Consider the following 12,951-nt stretch of genomic DNA (forward strand, 5'->3'; position numbering starts at 1 on the left):
TCACCATTACTACTCAATCTTTCTAGGAAAACAGTGTCACACAAAAACATGTGAATCTATAATTGGCATCTTTAAAGTCGCCTGCCATCTGGACGTCACTCGGTTTAATTAGTCATTGCTGGGTGGCGGTTCTCTTGTAAAAACCTTGCACTCCATTAACCTTGACTTTTCACACGTTGACATTTCAAGCCCCTTCTTTACTTTCCTATGGCGGAGTGGACACGTTTCCATTTACTAGGAGTCCACCTCTGGGTTCATGAGCCAGACGCTTGTTATTTGGCAAAGCCACTGAGCCCAAGTCTATAAATGGTGGCAGCCAGGAAAGGTTGTAGGCAGCTAAAAATGGCAAAGGAGCAGGAGTCATAGGACCTACCCCACCCTTCCTTTAGAGACTTCCAAACAGCATGGTGAGCAAGGGCTGGGAAGGGTAGCTGAGGGAAATAACACCCAGAGACGAACCCAAGGGAAGCCTAAGTGTGGGTTTACCCACTAAGGCAGATTTATTCGGTTGTGGGCAGCTACTCGGAGACTGGTTATTTAATAGTTTTTGAAGCTAAAACATTGTAGACTATTTCACAATTTATTTCTTTACCATTTACATGAAGTATCATTACATTTGTGGTAAGGACATAAACTTCCTATATTTCAGGGCAATACACAATTCCAAATCCATAAAAGGACGTTCAGTAATGTCCTTTCTTACCACTTAGTTTTTTTTATTTTTTTAATTGCAGATTATTTTCTGGTGGCCAATGTCAATGTCATGGTTGGTCAATGGCATATCTACTTATGTCATTTTTTTAGTTTGAAAGCTCTGAAGTGTAAATGACCATAAGATACAATAAAAAATGATGTTGAGAAAAGATCAGCCATCTTGCTTTACGTGGTTTAAGGAAAATCCATATTTTGGAGATTATCTGAAACAGAAAATTAGTTTTTCTTCTGATAACTTTACTTTTAACATTATTTCCCTGTTTTATTATTATATTTGATATTGTGCCTAATTATTAAAATAAGTTACCTCTTCTCATAAGGCACTTAACCTTTCAATTTTTTCAAAACTATTTTATTCATGTAATAAATATTTGCTGTGTCCCAGATGCCTGATAATATCAAAGAGCATAAAAAGTCAGATTTTAATGTTTAATTTCATTCATTGGATTCTGTGCACATAATAGAGTCATCAGTTAGCAATAATGTTAGAAATTAAATCTAATAAAATATGCAAATGATATCCTTTGCAGTAGTTCTTCAGTATGCCCACTTCGATGTATCAACATCTCTAGTAACACAGATGGGCATAGACAGAGCCCTGGGATCATGTATTGATGAACCCACTGATCCATTAGCTGTGGCTGTGGTAGCAAGCTACTGTATTTTAGAACTGAAAAAACTAAATCTATGGGCCTCTTCAAATAGGCTTCTTGTATTTTCTAAGTCAGAAGACTAACTACCTCCCTGTGCTAATAAGATCTCATGTATAAGTGTGTGCTAGTGAAAGGGAAATGCCCGGGAACATGAGGGGGACATGATGGCCAACCTCTAGTACATTATGAAGAACCTCAGAGAGGGTCAACAGTGAGAAGGAGCGGGTGGTCCTTGAGCACCTTGAAATACAAACTTCAGTAGGGTTAGAATCAAACCCTGAAAAGACCCTTAGGAGTTAGTGATACCAAAGCATACTTACCATTTTTTTTACAGTTGGTGGTGGGTTGTGGAGGCCTTTTGATTTCTGTTTTGTCATAGATACACTACATGGAAAACCAATCACAGCTTGGTAGCTTGTGACAATCAGAATGTTTAACATCATGAGACTAAAAGCTGGTGGCTAATTAGGCTGGGCTCACCGGGCTGCTTCTCTGGTCTCAGACCTCTGCCAGCTGAGGTTAAAGTACTCTGTGTCTCTCAACCTCTCACAGGCTTGCAGGGCGTGTTGGGAGGATGAAGGCAGAGAGGGTGGAAAGACGGGGCTCAGACTTGGTACCCTGTCACTTCTGTAGCCTGCTTCTGATGGCCAGATGTCACAGATGCTGAGTAGGAACTACACAATGTAACTTCAGCCATGTGGGGAATTAACCAGGTCACATGGCAGAGGGTGTGGGAACAAGAGTGAAGGATTATGACTGTTAATATGATCAAACCACATGCCTTTATTTCTTTCCAGAAGTATCTTGATGGGAAATTTTTAATTTTCTCAAATTTATTTGAATGTTCAAGTTCATAAGCACTTATTAAACCTCAAAAATATAGAATTAGAAAAAAGAAGTTATTAAGGTATGATCTCTAGAGGTGGCTTAACATCTTGCTCTTGAATAGTGAGAAGGATACCTTTTCTTCAGTGAGTGTAAGAGACACTCTGCATTGGCACTGGAATACCAATTTTGGAGGTGCCAAAGCATTGCACAGCATCCTGTCTAGGAATGGGAATAGATGATACATTGTAACCAGGTTTTGGTAGAGGTTTCTCCCATCCTAATTGTTCCAATTTTTCTTAACATCCTATTTTAATCCTTAAAGCAAAGCCATACTAACGCAAGAATAGAAACCATGAAATTAGCCAATGGGTTACTCGGCTAACTCCTCCACACCAAGGGCAACAAGTTCAGTGATCAAGTTCCAATTAAAAAACTGGACCAGGATGCAGGAGTTAACTCTATGCGAACTCTCTCCTACCAAGCCCACTGCTCTGGCTACAGGAAATAGATTTAAAAAAATATGTGGAGTATATTGACCACAAATAATTGAACCATTCTTAGGAGACTGACTTTGTATTTTTAGGTGGGAGCGAAATTTTCTGAGTAATTTGCAAACAAGTTTTTACCAAGTGCTTTTCAAAACAATTAGAGTAAATCAAATGACCTTCACAGTTAGTCAAATTCCCCCATTTTCCCCAGGGCTAAGAAGTTTTTTGAGATGTGGGATTGTTGGTGTTAAAACTTAGAACATTTTGGGCAAAGTGATAAGTTGTCTATTTACCCGTGTGTTTTCCAGAAGGATAGTTGCATGTACAAAATAATGTATTTTGGGTTAAACTGAGTGTTAAAGTATACTATGTACATTTTCCAGGTACAGTAGTTTTATTGCATTTTATATGGAAAATTCTAAATTATTCTACTTTGCTACTCATATATTAAGCTGGAAGTAAGAAGTAGAATAGAGTCTCTTTCCCTAATAGAATTTTAACTAAATGAAATAGAAATAAGAACTTTTATATAGTGTAAATGGCAGCAAAAAAGTCATTGTTTTGAATAATTAAAAACAACAAACATCTATTTTTATACTTTATGTAACAAGGAAATAGAAGTAAATAGTTAGTGAGATGTTTCCACTTCTGATGTTCTAGAACTCTGTGCTGATAATAAAATGTATTCTCCATTAGGAGCAGAGGCATTTTGGAGCACAGACTGAGTGATAAAGAGTTAAAAAGTCCTGCACAAACCTGCCATTTTAACAGAACATTTAAACCAACTAAGTATACTAACTACTGTTATTGTTTATTTTCTTTCTAGTCTACTGAATTTTTTTTTTTTTCTTTTTAATCTGCCAGAGGGGACCTTCAGGATTTGAGCGTTAACATTGTTCCTAAGACTTGAATTTATTTTTTAATTAATGTTAAAATAAAAATAAATGTTCACTTTCTAGAACCATGCAAGTTTTTTGGAGGGGGAGGCAGGAAGCAACTTCCTCATCTGAAAGATTTAATGGTAATCTGCGCTGTAAAAGAGCATTTTAAAAAATATAAAACACAAGAGCTTTCAAAGTGGTCAGAGATGAATGTAAAGTGATATATTTCAGACCGGAGAGATGGTGTAACTTACCCCTGTCACTGCTGCCTGTTTATTGTGTTTGTCTGGTTGGCCTGGCAACCAGCTCATGCCATTTCACTCATTTTATAATGTTCCTGTAAATGTTAGGTAGGCCTGGATTTATTATACACTGTCAACACCTAAAATGGAACCCACTGCTTAACGTAGTTTATTTGGCTAGATGCCCCTACCTCCTTAAAAAAAAATATGTGTGTGTGTGTGCGCGCGCGCGCACGCGTGTGTTAAAGAAAAAATAAAATCTTGTAATACCTCCAAAAGAAATGCAGCCCAGGCAGAATTGAAGTTGGGTGGCATGGGCTGTGTCAAAGGAGCATTTGAGCTCAGGAGCCGTCCCGTTGTTGGGTGGGAACATCTGACTCACAATATTTGTGACTTGGGTTTAGAGGGACAGAGGACCAAAAACCATATTTATTGCTGAATTTATCATCCCCAAAGAAACCAGATGGCAATCACTGTTGTCCAGAAAGGCCTCTGAGCCATCAGGGGATGAATCATAAGACTATTGGAACTTGGATGGTTTTCTTTTCTTCTTATTAACATGCTGGTTTCCTCTGCCTACTTTCTCACAAGGCAAGTTTAGTGGAGTCCCAAATGATATGGTCCCAGGCAAGTAGGTTTGGGATAGCCGGAGCCGACCTCGCAGAGCCCACTGCCATAGCTGGGGCATTAGGGTGAAAGGAATCCACAGCGCCAAAAGGGTTGGGAAGTATTAAAGGGAAATGTGATATGCTGGCCGCAGACAGCACGGCGGTAATGACAATCACAGGCAGGTACCTCTGCTGCTCAGCTCTTGTAGCCACACATTGGGGCAGCCTCCTACTCATTCAGTACCCCTCAGGAAGTGGGGTTGGCTGTTAGTTAGAGGGGACTTTTGTTGATAGCTCTGTTCAGTATCAGTGAACAAGTCATTAAATCTTATAATCTTTTGGCTACTTGGGATCAATAAGGTCATCCTGCCCATTCCCCTGGCTCTGTGCATTTTAAAACAAGATGATGGAGTGTCTGCACTAAATCCAAACATTCGCGGAAACTGGGACACCCTCCCGTTAGGCTCTGCTTGAAGCAATAGTTTTCCATCTTCTTTCCTACTTATATCTAAACTTTATTTAAAAAACAAAATCAGTGCGAAAGAGTACCGTGAGAAGAATTCCCACCAACATTGAGGCAATGTGAGACTAAATCTCTTCTGGGCTATTGTTTACTTTTATTAGTAGGATATTTATTGTAACTACAGCCCAGCAGAGTCTGAGATTATAAACCCTCTTTTGGAGGAATATTTTAAGGAAGATTACATGGATCAATTGAATTGCATTTTATTCCCATTCTCACAACAAACTTAAGTGCTTTATGAGTTAATTAGTGAAGGAAAATCGTTCCTATAATTTTTTCCTCTAATCCCTAACCTCTAAGCCTAATGAATATGGGGCATAAACCTTCTGGAAGAAAATTAGAAATGTTATTTTTAGAGCTCTCCATAATATGTGTGATCTTGGGCCCAAAGCAAATAGGCTTCAGTCAATTATCCAAGAAAAAATAATAATCTGCAAGTATCATGTATCAGTATAGGGCACATACATGGATATGTGTGAACATATGTATATGAAATGTTTCAAAATCATAGGAGAAACTTTCACTTACGTGATATAAATATGTAAAATTTGGATGTGTGTGCATAGGTGTGAGTTTGCACGTGACTAGGGGTGCTTTTTTTGGTATTGAGTGGTACACTTAGTTTAAATGAAAGAAAAACTACAACTTTGATGTTCTTCTATTCAAAATAGAGGAACATGCATTCACCCAAAGTCACTTTCCTTAATGGAACTGCTGTTGAAGAACTGGTTTCAGATTTCACTTAAGGCCCCCAAAGAGAGTCGGCTCACGTGGAAGAGCCTCTCTCTCTGCAGCCAGTCCTTCCGTCAGTCACTGCTCTCTTCATCGCCCTCTGCTCTTCCCTTGGAATGGGTCATTTTCCAGGTCCTATTGGATCTGCTCGCCAACTTACTATTTGCTTGTTTTCTTTCCTCTTTTCTTTTTATATTTTTCTTCTCTTCCTTCACTCCCTCCTTCCTTCCTTCTCTTTACTTTTCTTTCTTCCTTCCTTTTCCCTTTCTTCTTTTCTTTCTTTTGTTCTTTCTTTTCTTTCTTTATTTTTCTTTGTTTCTTTCATTCTTTGTTTCTTTCTTTCTTTCTTTCTTTCATACATATTTCTTTCTTTCCTTTCTTTCATGGCAGAGAATTTCTGGGAGCATTAAATAAGATCAATGCATGTCAATTGTCTGGGAGACTGTCTTATGAATATTGGACACACAATAAATACTAATATTTGGTTACTCAACATATAATGGAATTAGATGTAATTCCTCTGGAAATGTCATACATGGAAGAAAAATGTAGTATATAAATTAAATAAAAAGTCATAAATGGGAAGGTAAAGAAATCGGGTGATACATCACCATACATTAAATTGAGGCAAGATCCCTATATATCCTCAGAGGCCTATGGAATAAGGTCAATACCAGCACACATCATTCCTTCAAGTAAGTCGAGCCAGCTAGCTTGTTTCCTCAACCTTAAACATTCCTATTACTTTGAAAATGCTCGTCTGATTTTCTCTTCTTGTTATTCACCAATCTTGCCATACATTAACTATTTCGTGTTCTAAAAATCGTGGGCCATACACTTTATTTGGATTATCTTGCAAGTACAAAAAACAAAAAATAAAAAAGAAGTAAAATCAAGCAAACACGTTATGACTCTCCCCCTTTTCCTAGTGCAGATGTCATTTCTTCCAAACACATTAGAAATTCTGTCTCCCAGACCAAAGGCTGCTTTTTCTTTTGTCTGAAGACTCCTGAGACTGTATTGAAAAATGTGTCCACGAAGAAAGAATCCTATCACAACCTACCTGCTGGTTCATTCCATTTTGGTTCTCAGACCCTTCTTCCATAAACATGATAAAGATATTTTGGTGACTCTGCATTAATGACCACCTACATACATGAGATCAAATCTTAGTTCTTGGTGACAAACAGAGTAAATATATGGGTAGTTTGTTTAGGTTTTATTTTGAAATGACTAAGTAGCCTGTGAAAACAAAGTTTAACAAGCTCATAAAAGTATGTTGTCTACATAACTAATGTAGACTTTGTTTTTATGCTGCCTATTATAGACTATAAACAGTAACAGTGGAGTCTACCTTTTATTCCATAGTGTTGTAAAATGAACTGGCTGGCACAATGGGTACACTTAACACTCCTTGTGAAGTTGTTGCGTTTATTTTATATGTAGATGGAAGCAATGATCTGTTAAAATGCAAGATGCAGATGAGCACCGCACTTGGGATGTACTGAAAATTGAGTAAGATATGGAGGAGCCCTGTTTTGGTATGAACATTGTTATCCTAAGGAGGAACATTCTCACAACACAACTTTCCTGCTGCGGGTTGCTCTTTCGTCTGTCTGTGCAGACTTTCTGACAGCTCGGTGGCAGGGCAATTTCGATAGAGTCATGCCTGCCCTTCTTAATTACCTCACAATTTGCTCACTGGTTTTGGGTAATTGGAACAATTTGCCTGCAGAAACCTGTGAGGAATCAGATGTTAATTGACTTTGTCTTGCTTCGTCAGCCCCCAAGAAACAGGCCTCCTTTTCCTGACTTTCTGAAGCTGCATGCTGGCGTCCTGTGATACAGTGGAAAGAAAACACACAGGCAGTTGCTTGGTGTCGACTGGCCAAATCTGATTTTGACTCCGGCTCTGGATGGAGAGATTCCAGGAATTAGCAGAGGGGCCTAGAGAAAATACTCAGAAATACGAAATAATGTGAAAAACTGATTCCATGATTTATGCACTAGGCCGTAAACAGAGAAAACACCTATAAAATCAGGGTTCAGAGCTCATTCTGATGCTCCTGTTCTGATCTGGAGCAATTCAGATATATAACATCCAACTCAGTTCATGTGAACGACAAATCACTGGGCTGTTTGGGTCATTCTGGGTACGAGGATTAGACATCCTTAACATACCTTTTCTCTTGATAATAACTTCCCAATTTCTGCTTTGCTTTTCTGCCCTGCCCCTCTCAAAGACCCACAGAAGAGAATTAACGAGCAACTGGACTCTCTGGGATCTAATAGGCATGCAGATCATTTTTTTAAAAATGAGCCCTATACTTAACATGCTGTTTTTCAACAGCTTTGATTCTATGGGCTCAAGAGTTTTTAGTGAGGGTTGGGGAGCAGAGGGTGGGACAAAATATAAGACAGTCAAAAGAACACGGCTTTTCTCCTAAGGTAAGTAGATAACGTTCCATAGGCTGGCTCTGCCATGCTTTATCTTATATAATTTTCAGGTCTTTCTCATGTGCTTCCTACTAGTCTATCCCATGAAGTTCCAGTTCAGTCACTTAATGGTCTCTTAATGGCTGTGGTCTCTCTGGGTCCAGTGACTTTGATCTGTATTATATAACCAGGTATGTCTGCAGATTCCATAGTGCTAATGACCATCACATTCCTGGACTGAATCTAATTTGATCATAGTGGAACCTATTTTATACAATGTAGGATTTGATTTGCTGGTATTTATCAAGTTCACGAATAAATGAATCCCCCATTCTTCCTTTATTGATTACACTGGCTTCAGAGCATGAGTTGAGACATAGGTTCTTTATTCTTTGAAAGATTTAAGTAAAGGTTAGTGTCACCTTACGTTTGACATTTTGGAAAAGCTCTTATTAAACCCTGTGTTCTTGGTATTTTCTTCATGAGATTACTTTCACAGATGAATTTTTTTTTTAAAGAAAATAGTAAAATTTAAGAGCTTTAAGGTTATCCTCATTAAGTAGTAATATCCACAGAATTATCTATTTAATTCACCAATTTTGATAAAAAAGGGGTTCATCATGTCTTCTTTTTAAAATTTGTTATATTTGTAGATACTACACCTATGTTCATTCTAATTGTCATTTTTGATTGATCATGAAAGTTTATCACTCTTTTTACAAAATATTATAACAATCTCATAAGGGAACCATACCCTCCAATTTAAATGCTACTGATTTCCTGTGTTTTATTAATGGTCCTTGAAATCACTCAGTTTTAAAAGAGGTAGGATATGTTTTGCTTAATTCTTTGTGTTTATATCTTGGGTTTTTTTTCCCTGGAAATATTTCTCTTCTCTATGAAGTATATTTTCATTCATTCTATCAGTGGACAATTTGTTTCCTTATATGAAATTATTATCATTGAATTCTTGTTTGTAAAGATGGATTAGCTTATACTGGATCCTAAATCTGATGATGATTTTCTCAGGCTCTCTCCTGGGTCTACTGAGTTCTCACTGCTATTGTTGCTTTGAATAAATCTGCTAGCGAGCCAGGAACAGGGGTGCACACCTGTAATTCCAGCAGCTCTGGAGGCTAAGGCAGGAGGATCACAAGTTCAAAATCAGCCTCAGCAACTTAGCAAGGCTCTAAGCAACTTAAGGTGACCCTGTCTCAAAATTAAAAAATAAAAATAAAAATGGGCTGGGGTTGTGGCTCAGTGGGTAATACCCTTGGGTTCCATCCCTAAACACTGACCCCAGGTTGGGGGGGGGGGCGGGAAAAAAAAGAAAGAAAGACAAGAAAAGAAATCTGTTATTGGCTTCATTCTTCATCAGTGAAATATCTTTTTCCTCTACCAATTGTGATATGAATTTATAAAATAAAAACTTGCTTACCTAGGGATGCTCACCTATGATTAAAGACCCATTTACTTTCCTTCTCTATGAAGTAGTAAGAAATTCACCATGGGGGGGGGGAACCACCTTAAACCATTTGAAAAATAACCATAACATGCCTTATTTAATTTTATGTAACTAGATATTTAACATATATTTAGTACAGTACATATAAGTATACATACACATATACATAAGTTCGCATTTTAAATATTTTTACTATATCACATTCATTTAAACAAATAAATAATGAAAATCATACATAGCTCTTAAATATCTGGTTCTGTATGGATGTACTTATTTGGAGGTTTCTGGAGTTTAATATTATGCCCAGAAGAATTTTTAAAAAATCATCACCCTCATGTAATGCTGTATGAACAGGCCATTAAAACACTTTTGATCCACAGCCAAGTTTTGCACTACAGGGCTTGGAGATTCTGAATGAGGATTTGTGAGTTGGGTGCTCGCTCGGCTCAGTCAGGCCTGCCCACTCGCTTGGTTGTCCGTGACATTCCCCTGCTGTTTATCCAGCAGAGTAACCAGTTGTGGGATCCCAGAGTGAAAAAGGGTATGGAGGCTTTGGAGGGAGTTCAGAGACATGAAATGATGATTAAAGACTGAGAAAATCAGACCTTTGAGAAAAGAAAAAAGGAACTGGGTTTATATAACCCAGAGAATAAGTAACCAAGCCGTTATTTAATATTATTTTTCATGTTGATGGGGAACTCTTAGTTTATAATGGTAACCCAGGGTCCTCTGTGTCATGAAGTACAGCCAGGGAACACGGCTTTTGAATTTGACACGGGGACATAGTTTAATCATATTAGTTATCTAATGGTGACAATTGGTTAATGCATTTAAGTTCAGTGCTGGCTCAGAGACATCATTCTGTAGCTTTATCTGAGCCACAGCACCCGATTCCCAAGGACAATGAATTAGGTTTGCTATTACTCAGTTTTTATCACTATTATATCAAAGCTCCAATGCTTTAAATACCCCCTAAGCACCTTACAATAAGGCACCATATCATTTATATTCTTATCATCAGTGCCTGGAAACTAGAAGGTACTTTAGAGACTTTTACTGAATTGATACAAATGCATGTGGAGTTGCTATTCTATGCATGGTGCAATCAGTGCTCCATACACACTGGAGAAGATTAAGCTAACTCCTGGACTGTGTACTGTCTGCCCTACAGAGGCAGAACTGAATGATCTTGTGTGTGTGTGTGTGTGTGTGTGTGTGTGTGTGTGTGTGGTGTTCAGATTGAACTCAGGGGTGCTCTACCATGAGCTACATCCCAAGCCCTTTTAATTTTTATCTTGAGACAGGGTCTTACTAAGTCCCTGAGAAGCATTGAATTAGTCTTTGAAGGTTAATATATATATATATTTATTTATTAACCAGTGAAAGCTGATGGAGAGGGACTAGTGGGGTCAGAGAGAACAGATGGAGAAGGGCTAAGTCTGCCTGCTGATGCTCAGGTACATTGGGAAGTGGTAGAATGTAAACCCAGAGGATGTGAGCATGATCAGAAGTATGTCACACTAAAGGGTTTGAATATTACAATATTCATAAATATCTCCCAAAGGATATGACTTAAAATACTCAATCTGCAAAGTCTTTTTTTCATAGGAAACAAAAAAAGAACATGTTTCCATTTTCAACTAATTTAAGAAATGGAAGCATTAAATAAAAATAACTAGATTTCTTTATTGGGAGATTTCTTCAAACCACCAATGTACTAAAGAGCACAGTCATTCCCAAATGTATTTATTCCCATGGTCCTCTTGTGTCTGAACACATCACCAGCTTGTGCCACAAGATCACCAAGAGGGAGACACTGACAATGACCAACAGGATCCAAATGAGGTTTGAGGAAGATGAATCTGGTGGTGGCTCTCAGGGCCAACTGGATGGAAAGAGTTCTATTACCCCAGAGTCCTGCCTTTAAAAAGGGATAAAAGAAAAGGTGTTTGAATTAGGGTCTCGCAACAGAAAAAGCAAGGTGGGCCTGGATGGGAAAGAGACATAGAAGAACTGAGCAGATTTGGTAAGTGACTGGGTTAAGGGGTGAGAAGCCAAAGAAAGAAAACTAACTCCAAAACTTCAAGCCTGGGTGGCTGGAAGAACGGTGGCACCAGGGACAGAAAGAGGGACTCCGGCCAGGGAACACATTTAGTTCTGTGTGAGGCGATAGCAGGGAATTAACTACCACACGTCACAGACTCGCAGGGCCACAGACAGATGATCTCGCCAGGCACACGGTTCATTCCGTGGGCTGCTAAGCCTGCTGGGAGCTTGCCTCCCATGGTCCTGGGTCTTTCCACCCTCCTCTCTGGAAAAAAAAAAAAAAACGGAGGCGATAAAATATGGCCATGGGTGAGACTTTTTTTTTCATCTCTGCTAGCCTAACATCATTTTCTCCAACCATTTATGATCTTTTCTTTGCTATTTTAAAGTCATTTCTGCCTCATTCGGGATGAAGAGAGTTGTGATTTTCCACATATAAACTCTGGTTTGAAATGGGGGGTAATTCTATTTTTTTTTTTTTTTTTGTCTTCTCCCTCTTTCTGGAATCAGAATTTCTCAAGTCTTTCATAGGTTGGCATTGATAGTTGTGGTGACTGAAAAGCAAATCATGTATATGAAACATATTCATTGGATAATATACTAATCAATTAATAAGCAGTAGTCTTTGGAAAACAGCATGGATACAATGAATTTCCCTCTTAGTTTATAGTTTAATGAAAAAAGTGGTCCTGTTTCTTTTTTTTTTTTTTTTACAATTTTTTATTCTAATTAGTTTTACATGACAGACAGTAGAATACACTTTGATTCATCATATATAAATGGAATATAATTTCTCATTCTTCTAGTTGTACATGATGTAGAATCACATTGGTCATATAGTTATATATGTACATAGGGTAATAATGCCTGATTCCATTTCCTTTTGTGGCATAGAGATAAAAGTTTCTGGACTTGGGATAGTAACATACATTCCTGGTAATATGTAGTAATCACAAACACTTAATGCACTTCATACTGAGATCTCCTGTATTCACATACACTCCAAATGCCTGCAAAAGTTATCATACCATCAATTCCTTTCTTTAAAAAGTACTTTATTAGGGAGTATTAGCCACATGAAGTAATAATAATAAATACACTAGATGGTTAAAAGTTTTATGCATTCCTATATGCTTTATCATTTTAATGAATGACCTTGAATAATATGTGTGCCTAATTGGAAAGACAGTTTATTTGAAACTGACCAGGGTGAAATCAATCACTTTTTCTATGTCATCAAATATAACACAGAAAAGGCATAATTTCCTATTTAACTATTCATTATTTAAGATTTTTGACATGAATCATCATTATAAAATGTATGTGATTAGGATC

This window comes from Sciurus carolinensis, chromosome 3, assembly GCF_902686445.1.
Source record: "Sciurus carolinensis chromosome 3, mSciCar1.2, whole genome shotgun sequence".
Classification (NCBI taxonomy): domain Eukaryota; kingdom Metazoa; phylum Chordata; class Mammalia; order Rodentia; family Sciuridae; genus Sciurus; species Sciurus carolinensis.